At 49.6% G+C, this 16,928-nt stretch overlaps 1 protein-coding gene across 1 annotated transcript in view; it reads left to right on the top strand.

The window, feature by feature from the left end:
• Nucleotides 1-14,676, top strand: part of PUM1 (pumilio RNA binding family member 1) — a 184,299-nt gene extending 169,623 nt beyond the window's left edge. The window contains exon 23 of the mRNA XM_054292450.1: nucleotides 14,665-14,676. The gene's annotated coding sequence lies outside the window, so the exon portion shown is untranslated. The remainder of the gene's footprint in view (nucleotides 1-14,664) is intronic.
• The last annotated feature ends 2,252 nt before the right edge of the window (nucleotides 14,677-16,928 follow it).

Here is a 16,928-nt window from a genome sequence, read left to right as displayed (position 1 = left end):
AAAGGCTCCAGGGTGTCCTCAGCCCTCAGGGATTTGAATTTAAGGGAATTTTTCACCTTTGAAGGATTCCAGAGCCTCCTCAAACTCCTCAATACCTCAGGGATGTGAATTTTAGGGAATGCATCCATCACCTTCACACAATTCCTGAGGCCCAAAGTGCAGCTCCCAAAGTGCAGATCCCAAAATTCAGACCCCAAAACAGTAATCACTATTATTATAATGTATAGGTGAGGTTTGAAGTAGGTAAGGATATTATTAGTTATTATAATTAGTAAAAAATAAATATTATTGTATTTATTTAATAATATTAGTTATTCGAATTAGTAATAATTATAATAAACATTAATAAACTATCATAAATAATAATTATGAATAATAATTAAAATAATAATTATAAAAATAATTAAATTGATGTTTTGAAATAGATAAGGATATAATTATTAGTTATGATAATTATTAATAATAACTATTATAATATTTAACAATTCTTATATTATGAATAGTAATTATTGGTAATGATTTTACTATAATAATAAAATTAATAATTAAAATGCTGGTAAATAATTATTATTTTATTATATAAATATAATTATGATATTGTCATTTGATGGTTTGTGTGAGGTGCTTTATGAATGAAGTGACTGGTTTGGATATTCCTTGTTTTATTTTTGTGTAGTTTTGAAGACCTCTGGGCTTCCTCCTGATTGGATTGGCCAGAACTTTTCCAGGATTCAGCAGAGATTTCCTAGGAATGCTGGCTGATTCTCCCTCCCTGTATCCTTCAGTGCTGGGGCTGGGCAGAATTCCCCATTTTCTGTTGGATTATTCATTCCCTGCCTCGTTCTTCTCATGGGGCAGCTTTTGTTGGCCCAAAGGGAGTCCCAAGAGTGATGGATGGTCCTGCCAGGGAGATGGAACATCCCATTTCCCCGGAATTCCGTGCATGGGAGTGGCTGAAAAACAGCCCTGGAGCAAAGGGAGAACAGGGATTTCCTTTTAGGAAAACAGGGATTCCCCTTAAGGAAAACAGGGATTTCCCTTTGGGAAACTGTGGATTTCCTTTTGGGAAAACTGTGATTTCCCTTTGGGAAAACAACAGGGATTTCCCTTTCAGAAAACAGGGATTTCACTTTGGGAAAACAGGGATTCCCCTTTAGGAAAATCGGGATTTCCTTTTGGGAAACAAGGGATTCCCCTTAAGGAAAACAGGGATTTCCCTTTGGGAAACTCTGGATTTCCTTTTGGGAAACCAGGGATTTCACTTTAGGAAAACAGGGATTTCACTTTGGGATAACAAGTGTTTTCCTTTTGGAAAAAGGGATTTCCTTTTAGGAAAACAGGGATTTCCTTTTATGAAACCAGAGATTTCACTTTGGGATAACAAGGATTTCCCTTTGGGAAAACAACAGGCATTTCCCTTTAGGAAATGAGGGACTTCCCTTTAGGAAAACTGTGATTTCCCTTTAGGAGAACCAGGGATTTCCTTTTGGGAAACCAGGGCTTTCCCTTTAGCAAATCAGGAATTTAACCTTTGGGACAACAAGGGGGATTTCCCTTTAGGAAAACAGGGGTTTCCCTTTGGGAAAACAGGGATTTCCATCCTCAGCTCCTTCCTGAGGGAAAAAAGGCCAGGGAGGGGAAGGGAAAGGCAAAAACAGCAGGAAGAGAAGAAATGGGCTGGAAAAGAGAGAAGAAGGGGGGAAATGATCAGAGGGGGGAAGTGGAAAGGAGCTTTTGGGATTTTGGGAATGAGGTCCAAGTCAGCTCAGGCAGTGCCGGAATTGCGGCAGAGCAGCCGAGGATTTTCCAGCTGGGAGCCACAGGAGCCATGGCCCGGAGATCCTGCTCCAAGGACAGCTCCCGCCGGGTGACTGTGGGGATTTTGGGAATTGCAGCTGCTCTGGTGTTGGAGTTCTGGGTGCTGAGAATTCCAGACTTTCTGTGCTGCCAGGCACTGACCCCCAAGAGAACACTGCACCGACCTGAGGCTGTGAAGAAGCTTCCAGAATGGAATGACAGAACTGGGATTGTGGGTGCGGAGTTTGGGTAGAAGTGTGTGAGATCACAGGGTGGGAAACTCAAGAGTTTGGGGTTTAGGATGTAGTAATATGTATGGAGCAAGATGGAGGTTTTGGGGCAGAGGTGGGTCCTTCTTTGTCTTCTTCATCTTCTTTGTCTTCTTCTTTGTCTTCTTCATCGTCTTCTTCTTCCTCTTCTTCCTCTTCTTCCTCTTCTTCCTCTTCTTTGTCATCTCCTTCATGTTCTTTGTCATCTCCTCCTTCTCCTTCTCCTTCTCCTTCTCCTTCTCCTCCTCCTCCTCCTTCTCCTCCTTCTTCTTAGTTTTCTTCATCTTCATCTTCATCTTCATCTTCATCTTTTTCTCGTCCTGCTTCTCCACCTTCTCCTTCTCCTTCTCCTTCTCCTTCTCCTTCTCCTTCTCCTTCTCCTCCATGGGTTTGGATGGTTTTGTATAATTGGATAGAAAGTCACCATTGTAGGCACAGGTGGTTGGTTATTGGGTTAAAAGTGAAAATAACTTCAGGTGCCATTTCTTAATTGGACAGTTTATCCTTAAAAGGCCTTGTAGCAAAGGATTGTTGGGCATTTTGTGCCTCGTTAGTGAAGAACTGCAGGACTCTCTGCTGTGGGACTGTAACACAGATAAGAAACAATGAACACCTAAGTCTGAACATGAACCATGGTCTTGAGTGCCTTCAATCCCAACCTTGACAGAGGCAGAAAAAGGAAGCTGAGAGCCAGCAAACAGCAAACAAACAGTGCTGCAAGCAGCAAACAGTGCTGCAAACACGGTGCCCGTGTGGGAAGGACACACCTTGGGGTCGGGATCTCGCTGAGCTCTGGGCTGGGTGGGAGCTCGGGATGTGTGGGGTGGCTCAGAATGAGGGGAGCATCTCTGGGAGGGCAGAGCTGGGCTGACCTGGGCTCCTCCAGGACCAATCCTGGGTGAAAACCAATCCTGTTCCCCCACAGCTCCAAACCCCTCACACCAACAACATCAGTCCTGAGGTGGGATGAGAGGCCCCTTCCCCTCCTGGAGCTGGGGCAGCACCAGCTGTGCTTGCAGAAATTTCCAGGCCCCAGGGGAGCCTCTGCTCCTCTCCCATCCCTGATTTTGGCTTTGAACTTTTGATTTTGGCACCGAACCCTGCCCAGCTCCCAATCTCTGTGCACTGGGAAGGTTCCTCAGTCAGGAGAGCAGGGATTCCATTCTTCCCAAAACCCCTCTGATGGAAATTTGAGGACACCAGAAGTGGAGATCAGAGCATCATCTCTGTCTGGATACTTGAGCCTGGCCTAAAAGTGAAGCTCGGGGCAGGTTTTATCTACTAGCAGTAGGGCACAGCATAGAATGGAAGGGGCCATTCCCAGAAATCCAAACCCTTTATCCTCATCCCTGGGGTTTTTTGGGATGAAGGGGCCATTTCTCCTGATGCCTCAGCAGCTCCTCAGTGCTTGGTGTTAAAATTCTCACTTCCCTGGGTGTTTCAGGGTGACAATTCCCAGCACTGACCCTGGACACAGAAAATTACCTGGCCAGGCCAGGGGCTGATTTTGGGACAAATATTCCTAAAAAATCATGCTGGGACTTTACTGAAGGACCTGCACCACCTCTTTCCCTGCTGGGATTCCTCTCTGCCATTCCTTCCGGGATGTGGGATTCTGCTTCCCTCTCTGGATCCTTCAAGATCACAGAACCATGGAATGCTTTGGGTGAGGATGGACCTTAAATCCCACTCAGTGCCACCCCTGCCATGGCAGGGACACCTCCCACAGTGCCATGTGCTCCCAGCCCCAATGTCCAGCCTGGCCTTGGGCACTGCCAGGGCTCCAGGGGCAGCCACAGCTGCTCTGGGAATCTGTCCCAGGGCCTCCCCACCCTCTGCATGTCCTGTTCCAGCACCTGCCAGAGCCTGGGAATGCTGGAATCCTTGGAATTGAAAAGAATCCTGAACGGTTTGGGCAGAGGGACAGCTCTGAGAGCTGTGACCCAGATCAGTGGCAGCACTTCCCAAATCCTGGAATGAGCTCCCACAGATGCTGGAGGGACACCAACCTCCAGGGCTGTGTCTGGGTGTGCTGGGAGTGCTTTGGTGGCATCTGTGCCTTTCCCAAGGCTCAGGAAACGTCCCTGGAAGGATCCCAGATCCCAGGCAGCCGTGGTGATGGATAAGCAACAAAAAAGGTGAACTCCAGCCATGAATATTTCAGGCCTGGTGAAAAATTCATCAGGAGCTGGGAATATTCCAGAGGTATGATGGGCCAGGAGCCTGCCAGCTTCAGCTGTGTCCCTGTCCCTCCCAGCCCTGTCCCTGTCCCTGCCAACCTCAGCGCTGTCCCTGCCAGCCTTGTCCTTGTCCCTTCCAGCCCTGTAACGGTCCCTGTCTCTTCTAGTTCTCTCCCTGTCCCTGTCAGCCTCATCCCTTCACCCCCTGCCTTTGTGCCAAAGGCTTTCCTTAGGAATTATCAATATTGGCAATATCAGCAATATCCCATCAATACTGACAATATCAGCAATATCCCATCAATATTGGCAATATCCTATCAATATTGACAATATCAACAATATCCTATCAATACTGGTAATATCAGCGATATCCCATCAATATTGGCAATACCAGTGATATCCCATCAATATTGGCAATATCAGCAATATCCCACCAATATTGGCAGTATCAGCAATATCCCACCAATATTGACAATATCAGCAACATCCTATCAATATTGACAATACTGGCAATATCCCATCAATATTGGCAATATCAGCAATACCTATCATTATTGGCAATATTGGCAATATCTCATCAATATTGGCAATATCAGCAATATCCCATCAATACTGGCAATATCAGCAATATCTATCAATATTGGCAATATCAGCAATACCTATCAATACTGGCAATATCAGCAATATCTATCAATATTGGCAATACCAGCAATGCCTATCAATATTGGCAATATCAGCAATATCCTGTCAATATTGGCAATACCAGCAATACCTATCAATGTTGGCAGTATCAGCAATATCCCATCAATATTGGCAATATCAGCAATATCCCATCAATATTGGCAATATCAGCTCTTCCCGCAGACCCTCCTGCCCTGCTCCCCACGGCCCCAGCCCAACTCCAGGAGAGTTTTGGGGCTGATGCTTTTGGGGGATCCTCTGCTTTTCCAGGCTGTGACAGCAGAAATGTCCCTGGGAAATGGCTGGAAACGCCTGGGAAGGAGCGATGGCAGCTGGCCAGGAGGGTGGGAATGTGTGCCAGGAGCACCAGAGGGTTGGGAATTCTGGCAGCTTCTCCCAGGTTCTCCCAGCTGCCCTGGCTGAGGATTTGTCTCAGAAACCCCAAATTCAGTTTGGGGCTGCAGTGGAGCCACTTAAAACCAGCTGAGGACACCAGCACTGACTCCTGCGTGCTTGGACAGAGAGGTTTTGGGATATTTCCATGGAAATGTTGCAGCTTTGGCCACCCCAGGCTCCCTGTTTGCTCTCCAGGAGCTCCAGATCAGTTTGGAATGTTGGTTTTTCCCATCCCCAGGGTATTTGCAGAGCAGAATTTTTGGATCTTCCCATTGAAATGCTGCAGCTTTGGCCACCTTAGGCTCCCTGTTTGCTCTCCAGGAGCTCCAGATCAGTGTGAAATTTTGGTTTTCCCATCCTCTGGGTGCTCTCAATCCTGCTCCTCCTGGAGCTGAACCCACATTTTTGGGATCTGCAGGGTGTCAATGCCTCCAGGATGGAGCTGAGGGATGATGGGGAGAAGATGGGACTGGTTGGGAGAACAGGGAAGAACCTGAACCCACTTCCTTCTCATTTTCCAGCTTCCAGAACAGCTCTTGATCCACCCACCAGCTTGAGATGGGATTTGGGGTCAGCTTCTCCGAGAAATCCAGTGACAGGATGAAAGGAGCAGCCTTGGGCTGGGCCAGGGCAGGCTCAGGGTGGGCACAGCAGGAATTTCCCCATGCAAAGGGGGCTCAGGCCTTGCCAGGGGCTGCCCAGGGAGCTTTGCAGTGCCCATCCCTGCAGGTGCCCCAGCAATTCCTGGAGGTGGCACTCAGAGCTCTGGGCTGGGGACAAGGTGGGATCAGCTGGGACTCGATGTCCTTGGAGCTCTTTGCCCACCTCATCTCTGGATCCTGAACACCAGAATCCCAAAGGCTTTTCCCACAAGGGAATATCCATCCAATGCAAGCCCAGCAGCAGAGGTGTCCCTGCCCCAGCCCCTTCTGGCAGGGAACATTTCCTGTTCCCCACAGCTCCAAACCCCTCACACCAACAACAGCAAGTCCATAAATTCCCATTTTTGCATATTGAGGGAAAATTTCTGCATGGAAAGGGTGGTCAGGGCTTGGCAGGGGCTGCCCAGGGAGGGCTGCAGTGCTCATCCCTGCAGATGCCCCAGGAATTCCTGGATGTGGCATTCAGGGCTGAGGGCTGGGGACAAAGTGGGGGTCAGGCACAGGGTGGACTCGATGATCTTGGAGCATTTTTCCCACCTCAGTGATTCTGGGATTCTCATCCAGGCTGGGAAGTGGCAGAGGGGATGGAGTAGCTGAGCTCAGGCAGATCCTGAGCCTGGGGCAGTCCTGAATTCCATCTGGCAGTGTTGCCTTGTGTGGGCTGCCCTGGAGCAGGGGCCAGAATGAGCTAAAGAATAAAGCAGGGATTTATTAGGAGGCCTCAATGGATCCACCTTGGGCAGCACAAGAGCCCAGCCAGGGCTGCATTCCAGGTGAACCCAAAATGGCCCAAAAAATGGACAACCGGTCACAGAGTCTCTCATTTTTATAAGTTCTGCTCCATTTGCATCTTGGAGTCAATTGTCCAGTTGTAGATTTCGGCTATGCAGTCCCATCCTTCTTGGTTTTCTCTCTCCAGCCCACGGTGTTTGTGCTCCTGGGCTGAGATTTGGATCATTTGTCCTTGGTCCCCAGCTGGAGCAGGAATTGTTTTGACTCCCTGTTCTGTGCACACAGCTCACCATCCCATAATGTGAAGCCCAGACCCACACACTAAAGCAGCACAGAACCTGAAAACCAGAAAAGCTGAACCTGAGGCATCAGCAGCTTCCCCAGCGAGGCTCCCAGGTGGAGAGCACCACCTGCCGACACCCCGGCCAGATTCCCGGATTGGGCACCGCCGGGTTCGGGCCGCGCTCCCCACGGGTGCCTTTGTTTGTTTGCCGGGGTTTTTTTGGGGAATCCGCAGAGTCTGGCGGCTCCAGAGGAAGGAGCCGCCCTGTGCCAGGCACCAGGACCTCCCTCAGCTCCTGGGAATCGCACAAATCCCGTTCCATGCCTGTCTGAGCAGGATGTGATGGTCCAATACTCGCTGGAGCGTGAACTGGTCCATCCGTGATTTTGGCATTCAAATATCCAACCTTATCCCTCAGCATTTTATTGGAAAACTGTTCCAAACGCGGTAGGAAAGTGAGGAATTTTGGCTGCCTGGATATGAAGCCAGCCATGGATTTTTGTCCCAGTGTCAGACGATTGTCCTTTGTCGCCGTGGCAGCGCTGGGCTCCGCCGAGCGTGGCTTTTCCAGGAGGGAGCTCTCCCGGAGCTCCGGATCCAGGGATTTCAATATGGATGAGCTGAGGGAAGGCAGCCGTGAAAGGAAGAGCGTGGCTGATGAGCCAGAGTGGGAATTTGCCATTCCTGAATTAATCGCGGCAGGAGATGAGGCGGACGCAAGAATTGCCTCCCTCCCCGAGCCCTTGAATGGAAAATCCTCCAGGATTCCCCCTGTGACTCTTCCTCCCCTCCCTGCCCTGCCCTGGCTCTGGCTGTGCTGTCCCTGTGTCTGCTTTTCTTCTTTCCAGACACATTTTGAGATTTGTTTGGCTCTCATTCCACAACCTTCCCTCTGCTTTCCCGCTTGGAGCTCTGAGGTTGTTCCAGCACCCCTCAGATGTTTGGAAACCAGCTGGGACATGTTTTGGGACACTCCTGCTGCTCTGGGGGACATCCTGGAGGTCCAGGAAAACCAACTCCTCCTCTCCTGGATCCTCCTGGATGGATGGAGCACATGGAAAATCCTCCTGCCCAGCAGCACAGAGGGCTCCTGCCCCACTCCTGCACTCTGGGGATCAGGAGCCTTTCCCAGTCCCAGTTTGGGGCTGCCAGGGGCAGCTGGCACCTGAAATTCATGGAACAGGGGTCCTGCCTGGAGTGGGCAGCACTGGAAGGTGGGATGGACATGGGCCAGGTGGGAATCGGCTTCCCAAGGGCTGGGAATTCTCGGAAAAAGAAAGGGGCATGTGAAGGGAGGGTTGTTCCTGCTGCCACCAGGCACTGGGATGCACTGAGGTGTATTGGGATGTACTGGGATGTGCTGGGATGTAGTTGGATGTACTGGGATCTATTTGGGTGTATTGGGAGGCACTGGGATGTACTGGGATGCCCTGGGATGTGCTGGGATGCACTGGGATGCAGTGGGATGTGTTGGGATGCACCTGGATGTACTGGGGTGTATTAAGATGCAGCGGGATGCACTGAGATGCACCTGGATGTATTGGGATGCACTAGGATGCAGTGGAATGCAGTGGGATGTATGGGGATGCACCAGGATGTTACTGGGATGCACTGGGATGTATTGGGATGCAGTGGAAGCACTGGGATGTCTGAGGTGTACTGGGATGCACTTGGATACAAAGGGATGCCCTGAGATGCACTGGGATGTATTGGGAAGCACTGGGATATACTGGCGTGCACTGGGATGTATTGGTATGTTCTGGGATGCACTGGGATGTACTGGGATGAACTGGGATGTACTGGGAGGTATTGGAATGCACTGGGATCCACTGGGATGCACTGGGATGTATTGGTATGTTTTGGGATGCATCGGGATGTACTGGGATGTACTGGGATGTACTGGGATGAACTGGGATGCAGTGGGAAGCACTGGGATGTACTGGGATGTACTGGGATGAACTGGAATGCAGTGGGAAGCACTGGGATGTACTGGGGCATATTGGTATGTTATGGGATGTACTGGGATGAACTGGGACGGTCGCTCTGCTCTTCTTGGAGCTGTGAAATTCGTGGATTCAGCCCCGAACCTTTCTCCCCTCCCCATTAAACTCAGGCAGGAAAACCCTGCTGTTCTCTTTGAGCTTCACTGTGACCTTTCCCATCAGGGCTTTTCTCCATTTCATTTTCCAGGAGTTTAAAGGAACGCTTCAAATCCCAAGGAAATCCATTCCTTTTTCATTTGCCTGGTGGGTTTTTTCCCCCCTCATTGACCTAAATTCAGTTTCCTCATCACAAATTCAGTTTCCTCATCACCCCTTGCCCCAGATTTTTATTTTCTTTGCATGGCAAGAAGCCAAAAGAGAGAGGAGAAAAAACAAAGTGGAAGGAAAAAAAAGAACGAGGAGACATCTTCACAAAGCTCCATTTGTTGAATTTCCTGGAGGAGCTCGATCTCAGCTCTCCTGCTTTTTATTCCCACAGAATCCAGGTGTGCTTTGCCCTGCTGGCCTAATTGGCTCCGAATTGGATCCATCAGGGTTGTGGATGGGAGTGTGACAGGGGAGATGGGAGGTGGGAAATGGCTTAAAAATCCAGTTGTAAAATCATGGAATATCCCAAGGTGGGAGGGATCCACAGGGATCATCAATTCCAGCTACTTCCTTGCATGGAACAACCTCAAATTTGGATCAGACAAGCAGCAGAGCCATCAGGATCACAGATGGGAGTGTGGCAGAGGAGATGGGTGGTAGAGAATGGATTAAAATTCCAGTTGTAAAATCATGGAATATCCTGAGGTGGGATACTGTGTCCAGTGCTGGCTCCTCAGTATGGGAAGGACATTGGGATGCTTGAGCACGTCCAGAGGGGACAACGAGGCTGGAGAGGGGCTGAGGACACAAACTCTGTGAGGAAGCCCTGAGGGAGCTGGGGGTGCTCAGCCTGGAGAAAAGGAGACTCAGGGGTGCCCTCATCACTCTCTGCAGCTCCTGAAAGGTGCCTGTGCTCAGCTGGGGCTGGGCTCTGTCTCCAGGCACTGACACAACCAGAGCACACAGCCTCGAGCTGCACCAAGGGAAATACAGGTTGGATATCAGGAAAAGGATTTTTACAGAGAGAGTGATAAAGTTCTGGAATGTTCTGCCCAGGGAGGTGGTGGAGTCACCATCCCTGGGGGTGTTTAACAAAGCCTGGATGTGGCACTGGGTGCCAGGGTTGAGTTGAGGGGCTGGGGCTGGGTTGGACTCGATGGTCTTGAAGGTCTCTTCCAACCCAGTGATTCTGGGAATTCTGTGGGAGGGATCCACAGAGATCATCAATTCCAACTCCTTCCTTGCACAGAACACCCTCAAATTTGAGCCAGCCGAGCAGCAGAGCCATTGGGATCATGGATGGGAGCGTGGCAGAGGAGATGGGTGGTAGGGAATGGATTAAAATTCCAGTTGTAAAATCATGGAATATTCTGAGATGGACAGGATCCACAGGGATCATGAGTTCCAACTCCTTCCCTGCACAGAGCACACCAAAATTTGGGTCACCAGAGCCATTGGGATCATGGGTAGGAGGTGGGAAATGGATTAAAAATCCAGTTGTAAAATCGTGGAATATCCTGAGATGGAAGGGATCCACAGGGATGGATGGATGGATGGATGGATGGATGGATGGATGGATGGATGGATGGACGGATGGAGAGACGGGAATCCCCCAGTGTGGGAAATTAATTTGTAGAAAATCCATTTTCTACAATTCATTTTCTTTTCAAAATTCAAACATGAATTTTTTACAGATTCATTTCCCACACCCTGACCACTCCTGAGCCACCACATCCAAGGGCAGGTGACAATCAGGAGGTCATGGAAGGACCGGGCTGTGTATGCCTCCACAGCCCCTGTCCTGGGTGGGGCTGTCTGGAATGATTTTCCCAGAGTAAAGTACAGCTCAGTCCCAGGAATTCTCCTTTTTCCAGGCCATGGTTCCATTTCCATCCCCTGACCTTTCAGCTGAGCGAGCTCTGCTGCTACAGACCCCGGACAAGGCTCCCAAATCCAGCACCAGGAATTCCCTCTGGAAGGGAAGGGAGGCTGGGATGAGTGCCCCGAGCTCTTCCTGAGCTCTCCATAAATCCAGGAATATTGAAAAAGCCCTGCCAGGACCCCTGGGCTTGGGCACATCATGTTTGGGCTGAATAAACATCTCTGTCTCCATGGAAAAGGTCACCCGTGCTCAGAAAACATCTCAGGCAGCTCTGCTGTGGTTGTAAATTTGGGGAGGGGGTGTTCAGATTATTTTAATGATTTTTAAATTATATTTTAACAATTTTTATGTTTTATTTTAATAATAAATGTATTGTCTCCCTGATTTCCCCCCTCAGAATTGCTCTCCAGGAAGGACAGGCTGGAGAGGCTGTAGCTGATTCCCTTTGTTAAGGATTGCAAAAGAAGTGTGGATGTGGCAGTTTCTGAGGGATTTTCCAGCCTTAATGGCCCTGATTCTTTGTGCCTCAGTTTCCCTATCTGAGATGAGACGGGTGTCACAAAGCCAAGGAGGATCTGAGAGGATCCACGGGGTCCCATGGGATCACTGTGAAAGGGAAAAGGTCCCTTTTCCAGTTACCCTCGTGATGGGAATTGCTCTCAGATCCTCCTGGATGGGTTTTGGGAGGAGCACCCGGCCAGGTTTGGGCTCTGGAAGCTGCAGGGAAGGGATTCCTTCAGCAGGGAGGGAGGGAAAATCTGGGATTCCCAGGAGAAGGTGATGTGGAACCCCAACGCCTCCAGCTCCTTTCATGCTGCTTTCCAAGGGGTGTTTGGGGCAGATCCCTGCTCTGGGAATGCCCCAGCCTGGTGGCATTGTTTGGGGTAAATCCAGGGAATATTTGCCCTCTCCAGGCCCATTCTGCTCTCATTTGTTCCCAGGCACATCTGGAGCACCCTTGGTGACGCTGCCAGGAAATGTGGCAGGGAGAAGGGGCGGGGCTGGAGAAATGCCCCAAAGGGTCCTGCTCTGTCTCATCTGGAAGGAAACCCCAGCTCCACCCCTCACCTCAAAATATTCCTTTCCCTTCCTGCTTTAACGGCTTCATCAACATTCCCAACCACGCTGGGATGGCTCAGGGAAAATCCTAATTCCCTATTCCCTTTGGGTTGCTGGGGTGGCTCAGGGAAAATCCTAAAATCCTAATTCCCCATTCCCTTTGGGTTGCTGGGGTGGCTCAGGGAAAATCCTAATTCCCAATTCTCTTTTAGACAGCTGGGATGGTAGCAGGGGCATTCCAGGGGAGAAAATGAGGCAGGAGAAGGGAGAAAGAAGAGATCGTAAATATTCCAATGAATTCAGGGGATTCAGGGAATTCAAGATATATGTCCAAACTGGAACAAGTTTCAGAGAAAATCCTGACTGCTGCCCTTCCCTGGCTTCCCATTTTCCTGGCTTTGTTCCCCTCAGGATCAGCTGGAGGAGAGGGGAGGGATCAGGCAGAGAAGGAGCCTCAGAGGGGCTGGGCTGGGAATCCAAACCTCCCCACAAAGAGTTTTTCCTGGTTTTCCTTCTCTCTCCTGGCTCCTTGTCCTGCCCTTTCCACTCGGATCCTGGGCCTGTGCTCACAGGGAATGGTTTGGATTGGGACAGACCTTAAATTCCATCCAGTGCCACCCCTGCCATGGCAGGGCCACCTCCCACTGTGCCAGGTGCCCCAAACCCCAATGTCCAGCCTGGCCTTGGGCACTTCCAGGGCTCCAGGGGCAGCCACAGCTGCTCTGGCAATTCCAGCCCAGCCCCTGCCCACCCTCACAGAGGGAATTCATCCCAAATATCTTCATCCTGATCCTCACAGGGAGAATTTACCCCAAGCATCTTCATTTGAATCCTCAAGGGAGGGAATTTATCCTAAACATCTTCACCCTAATCCTCACAGGGAAGAATTCATCCCAAACATTTTCATCCTAATCATCATGGGAGGGAATTTATCCCAAACATCTTCATCCTAATCCTCAAAGGGAGAATTTTATCCCAAACATCTTCATCCTAATCCTTACTGGGGGGAATTTATTCCCTAAGATCTTCATCCTAATCCTCACAGGAAGAATTTATCGCAAATATCTTCATCCTAATTCTCATGAGGTGGGGAGAATTTATCCTAAACATCTTCATCGTAACCCTCACAGGGAGGAATTTACCCCAAACATCTTCATCCTAATCCTTACTGTGGGGAATTTATTCCCAAACATCTTAATTTCCAATCCTCCTGGGAGGGAATTTATCCCAAACAAACCCGTAATTAGCGCTCAGCAGATCAGCGGAGCCATTTCTCCTTCAGCTCCCATTTTTCCCTTCCCTCTTCCCTCCCCTCCAATTATGGAATTAGAGGCAGAGAAAAGCAGGGGTGGCCCTTGGGCTGATTGCTGCTGGAGGGGTAATTAATGCTAATTAATGCCTAACAACCTGCCTGCTTTCCCAGCTCCCTTCATCTCCCACGTGCAGCCGGAGCATCGCTCCCTGCATCCCCAGGCCGGGGAAAATTCACCTGTTGGCAGCAAAATCTGTTACATGTTTGGAACCACCTGTTTCACCCCAAAATATGCCAGGAGCTGTGGTGAGGAGCTGCTGGAATTTCTGGAATTTCAGCCTCTGAAGGCTCCATGTTGCCCCAAAATGATGAATCCCAAATATCTTCATCCTAATCCTCACATAGGGGTTTTATTCCCAAATAACTTAATGTAATCCTTACATTAAGGAATTTATCCCAAATATCTTCATCCTAATCCTGACAGGCGGGAATTCATTCCCAAATATCTTCATCCTAATTTTCACAGGGAGAATTTATCCCAAATGTCTTCATCCTAATTGTCATACCGGGGAATTTATTCACAAATAACTTCATGTAATCCTTACATTAAGGAATTTATCCCAAATATCTTCATCCTAATCCTGACAGGGAGGAATTCATCCCAAATATCTTCATCCTAATCCTCACAGGGGGGAATTTATTCCCAAATACCTTCACCCTAATTTTCAAACACTCCAGTCCATCCTGGATCTGTCTCCTCTTTGTGTCTCTGCCCTCCTGAGCTGTGTCCCTGTCCCTCACCTTGGCCACTGGCTCGAGCTGTCCCCAAAGGGATGCTCATCCTTTAAATCCTGCTCCTAGAAGTTTGGGATCTCCCTGGGATTATTTTGAACAGCTGGGCTGTGGGTTTGTTGTGAGGCAGGACCCAGGTTGGATTTAGGGAATACTGGGCATCCACACAGGACTGAAGGCTCAGGGGGAAGAGCTTCCTCTGTGGGTGGTTTTGGGGTGGGAGGTGGGGATGAACCTCCAGGGATACCGGGGCTCACTGGAGATATTGGGATGAGCAGCCCTTGTGTGGTTGAGGCTGCTAAGCCTGACTTTAAAGAGCTCGTTAGGATTTGGTTTAGGCAATGCTCAGCTCTTTCCTTGACCAGCTCTGGTTGTAAACCTGGCTGGCTTGGAGCTGAAATATTCCATTCCTCGGAGCTGCACTTCACTGGGGCTCTTGGACATCTTTGATCCTGGGCCTGTGACCACAGGGAATGGTTTGGGTTGGGAGAGACCCTAAATCCCATCCCATTCCCCCCGTCCATGGCAGGGACACCTCCCACTGTCCCAGGTGCTCCAGTCCCAATGTCCAGCCTGGCCTTGGGCACTGCCAGGAATCCAGGGGCAGCCACAGCTTCCAGAGAGATCTTGACATGTCAGAAAAAGATCCTTACATATGAAAATATTTATCCAGAGGCTGTTTTTGAGGTTGTTTTGGGAATGGAGTTGGTGAAAGCGCCTGGAATTCTCAGTTTAATTGCAGGACATTGCTCCCTGCCAGGCTCAGATACAATCCCAGCTCAGCACCTTGGGTTTGCAGCGACAGCTGAGGTGTCCTTGCAGAAACAGCTCTATCGTGCCCAAAGGCAAATTCCCACTGTGCCATTCTCTCAGGGCGCAAAACACCCCCTGCCAGCCTTTGTCCAACCTTTGGCTCAGCAGGACCAGCCAGGAAAAGCGGGAGAGGGGATTTTGCTGTGTTTAATGGGGCCTCACTGAGATCTCTGGGATCTCCAAGGGTTTCTCCAGTCCAAGAAACACTGGGAGAGCTTCAGATCACCGTAAGAGGAACTTCGGGTGCTCAGATCCATGGATTCTGCATGGCATGGGATGGAGGCATAGGGCACAGTGAGGTATTTGGGAATCTCTGCTCAGGAAGAGGCAGCAAAATGAACCTTTCCTTGCCTGGAGGCCGCTTTGGGATTAACAAATCCAGCATTTCTCCTGCCAGGCTAAATTCTCTTCCATTGATGATGGATTTTAGGATCTGTTTCCAGCCATCTGTTGGAATGTTGGGGAACACAAGACAGGTGATGGACTTTGGACGTGGCTGACAGAAGAGATTTGATAACAGGGTGCTTTGGCAAAAGCAAATGGAACTTTGAAAATTAGACCTGGATTGCAAGAAGATTCAATCAAACAGGTTTACCAGAAAAAGAAAATCCCATTAAACTGTGCAAGTAAGAGATGTTGTTATACGCATAAGTTTGTAGATGTGGTTTTAACTTGATCACTGTAGTACACATTACCAGTCTCCCTGAAACACTACATAAGTGCTTGTATCCCACTATAAAATCAGGTTCTGATCACTGAATCACTCTCCCTGGCTCTCTCCATTGCCGACTGCCATCCTCTGGTTCCTGCCCAAAACCCCACATTGGCCTCTCCTTCCTGATGGGAAAGAGGCACAGGCTGGTCCTGGAAGTGTGGGAGGGGATGTGGGGATCTCCCAGATTGCAAGGCAAGATGTCTTCTATTTGCCATCTCCATGGCAGCTGTCTCCTGTTCATGGGCAGTTTTTCTTATGTCTTCCATCCCCGCTCTTCCCTCCAGGGAGACACCTGCTGATAACAGCTATTGAATGTCCCTGCATGGCTGATAAGAACTACAGCATCCCATTGGGAGATGGGAGCCCAGAGGGAGGAGCCAAGCATTCCTACCCGGATAGAATCTGGAGATTCTGGAACACCAGCACGGCTTCTGCACTGGATTGCCCAGAGGAACAGCAGCTGCCTCTTCCCCATGATCTTCAGAGGAAGAGACTGCACCTTTGTCCAGGATCCCTGCTCCAGCAGAAGCAGCCCTGACACTGCAGGAGGGCTGAGCCACAATTCCAATGGGACTGCTGCCAACAGCCTGACCCACAGGGTGTCAGGTTGGGTTCTGACTCTGGCAGTGCTGGTTTAGTTCACTGCATTGTTTATTTTATCCTTTTTATTTTTCTTCCCAATTAAAGAACTGTTATTTCCTGCTCCCATATTTTTGCCTGAGACCCCCTTAATTTAAAATTGATAAGAATTCAGAGGGAGGGGTTTACATTTTCCATTTCAGGGGAGGCTCCTGCCTTCCTTAGCAGACACCTGGCTGTTCAAACCAAGGCAAGGGAAGGGGATGTGGGAAATGGGAGGTGGGGAAGGGGAGGAGAAAGTATGGAATCAGATGAGGGGAATGGTATGTGAGGAAAGGAAATGGGATGTGGGGAAAGGGATGTTGGGAAGGGGAAGGGGAAGGGGATGTGGGGAAGGAGAGGTTGGGAAGGGGAAGGGGATGTAAGGAGGGGGATGGTGGGAAGGGGAAGAGGATGTGCTCCCAATATCCCAGAGTGACCCTGGATGTGCTGCTGGGTTGGTTTTTCCTGCAGGCTGGGCTCACATGCAGGAACAGCCATGGGAACAAATCTGCCTCCTCATTTTCAGCCCAAATTTGTGCTCGGCCACAGCATAAATCCTCCGTGGTTTTCCAGCCTGGTTCATCCCTATGGGGAGCAGCACTTGGGGCAGTGATTCCACAAATCTCCAGTTCTCTGCTCATTGTGAACATTTCCTGACAGGACATGGATTTTTTTTCTGAGTGACTGTTTGGGCTGGAAAAATC

This window comes from Melozone crissalis, unplaced genomic scaffold, assembly GCF_028551555.1.
Source record: "Melozone crissalis strain CALT ecotype California unplaced genomic scaffold, PUWL_Pcris_2 ptg000111l_1, whole genome shotgun sequence".
In the NCBI taxonomy this organism is placed as follows: Eukaryota; Metazoa; Chordata; class Aves; order Passeriformes; family Passerellidae; genus Melozone; species Melozone crissalis.
Note: the sequence above shows the minus strand (reverse complement) of the source record. Positions and strands in the feature narration are given on the sequence as shown.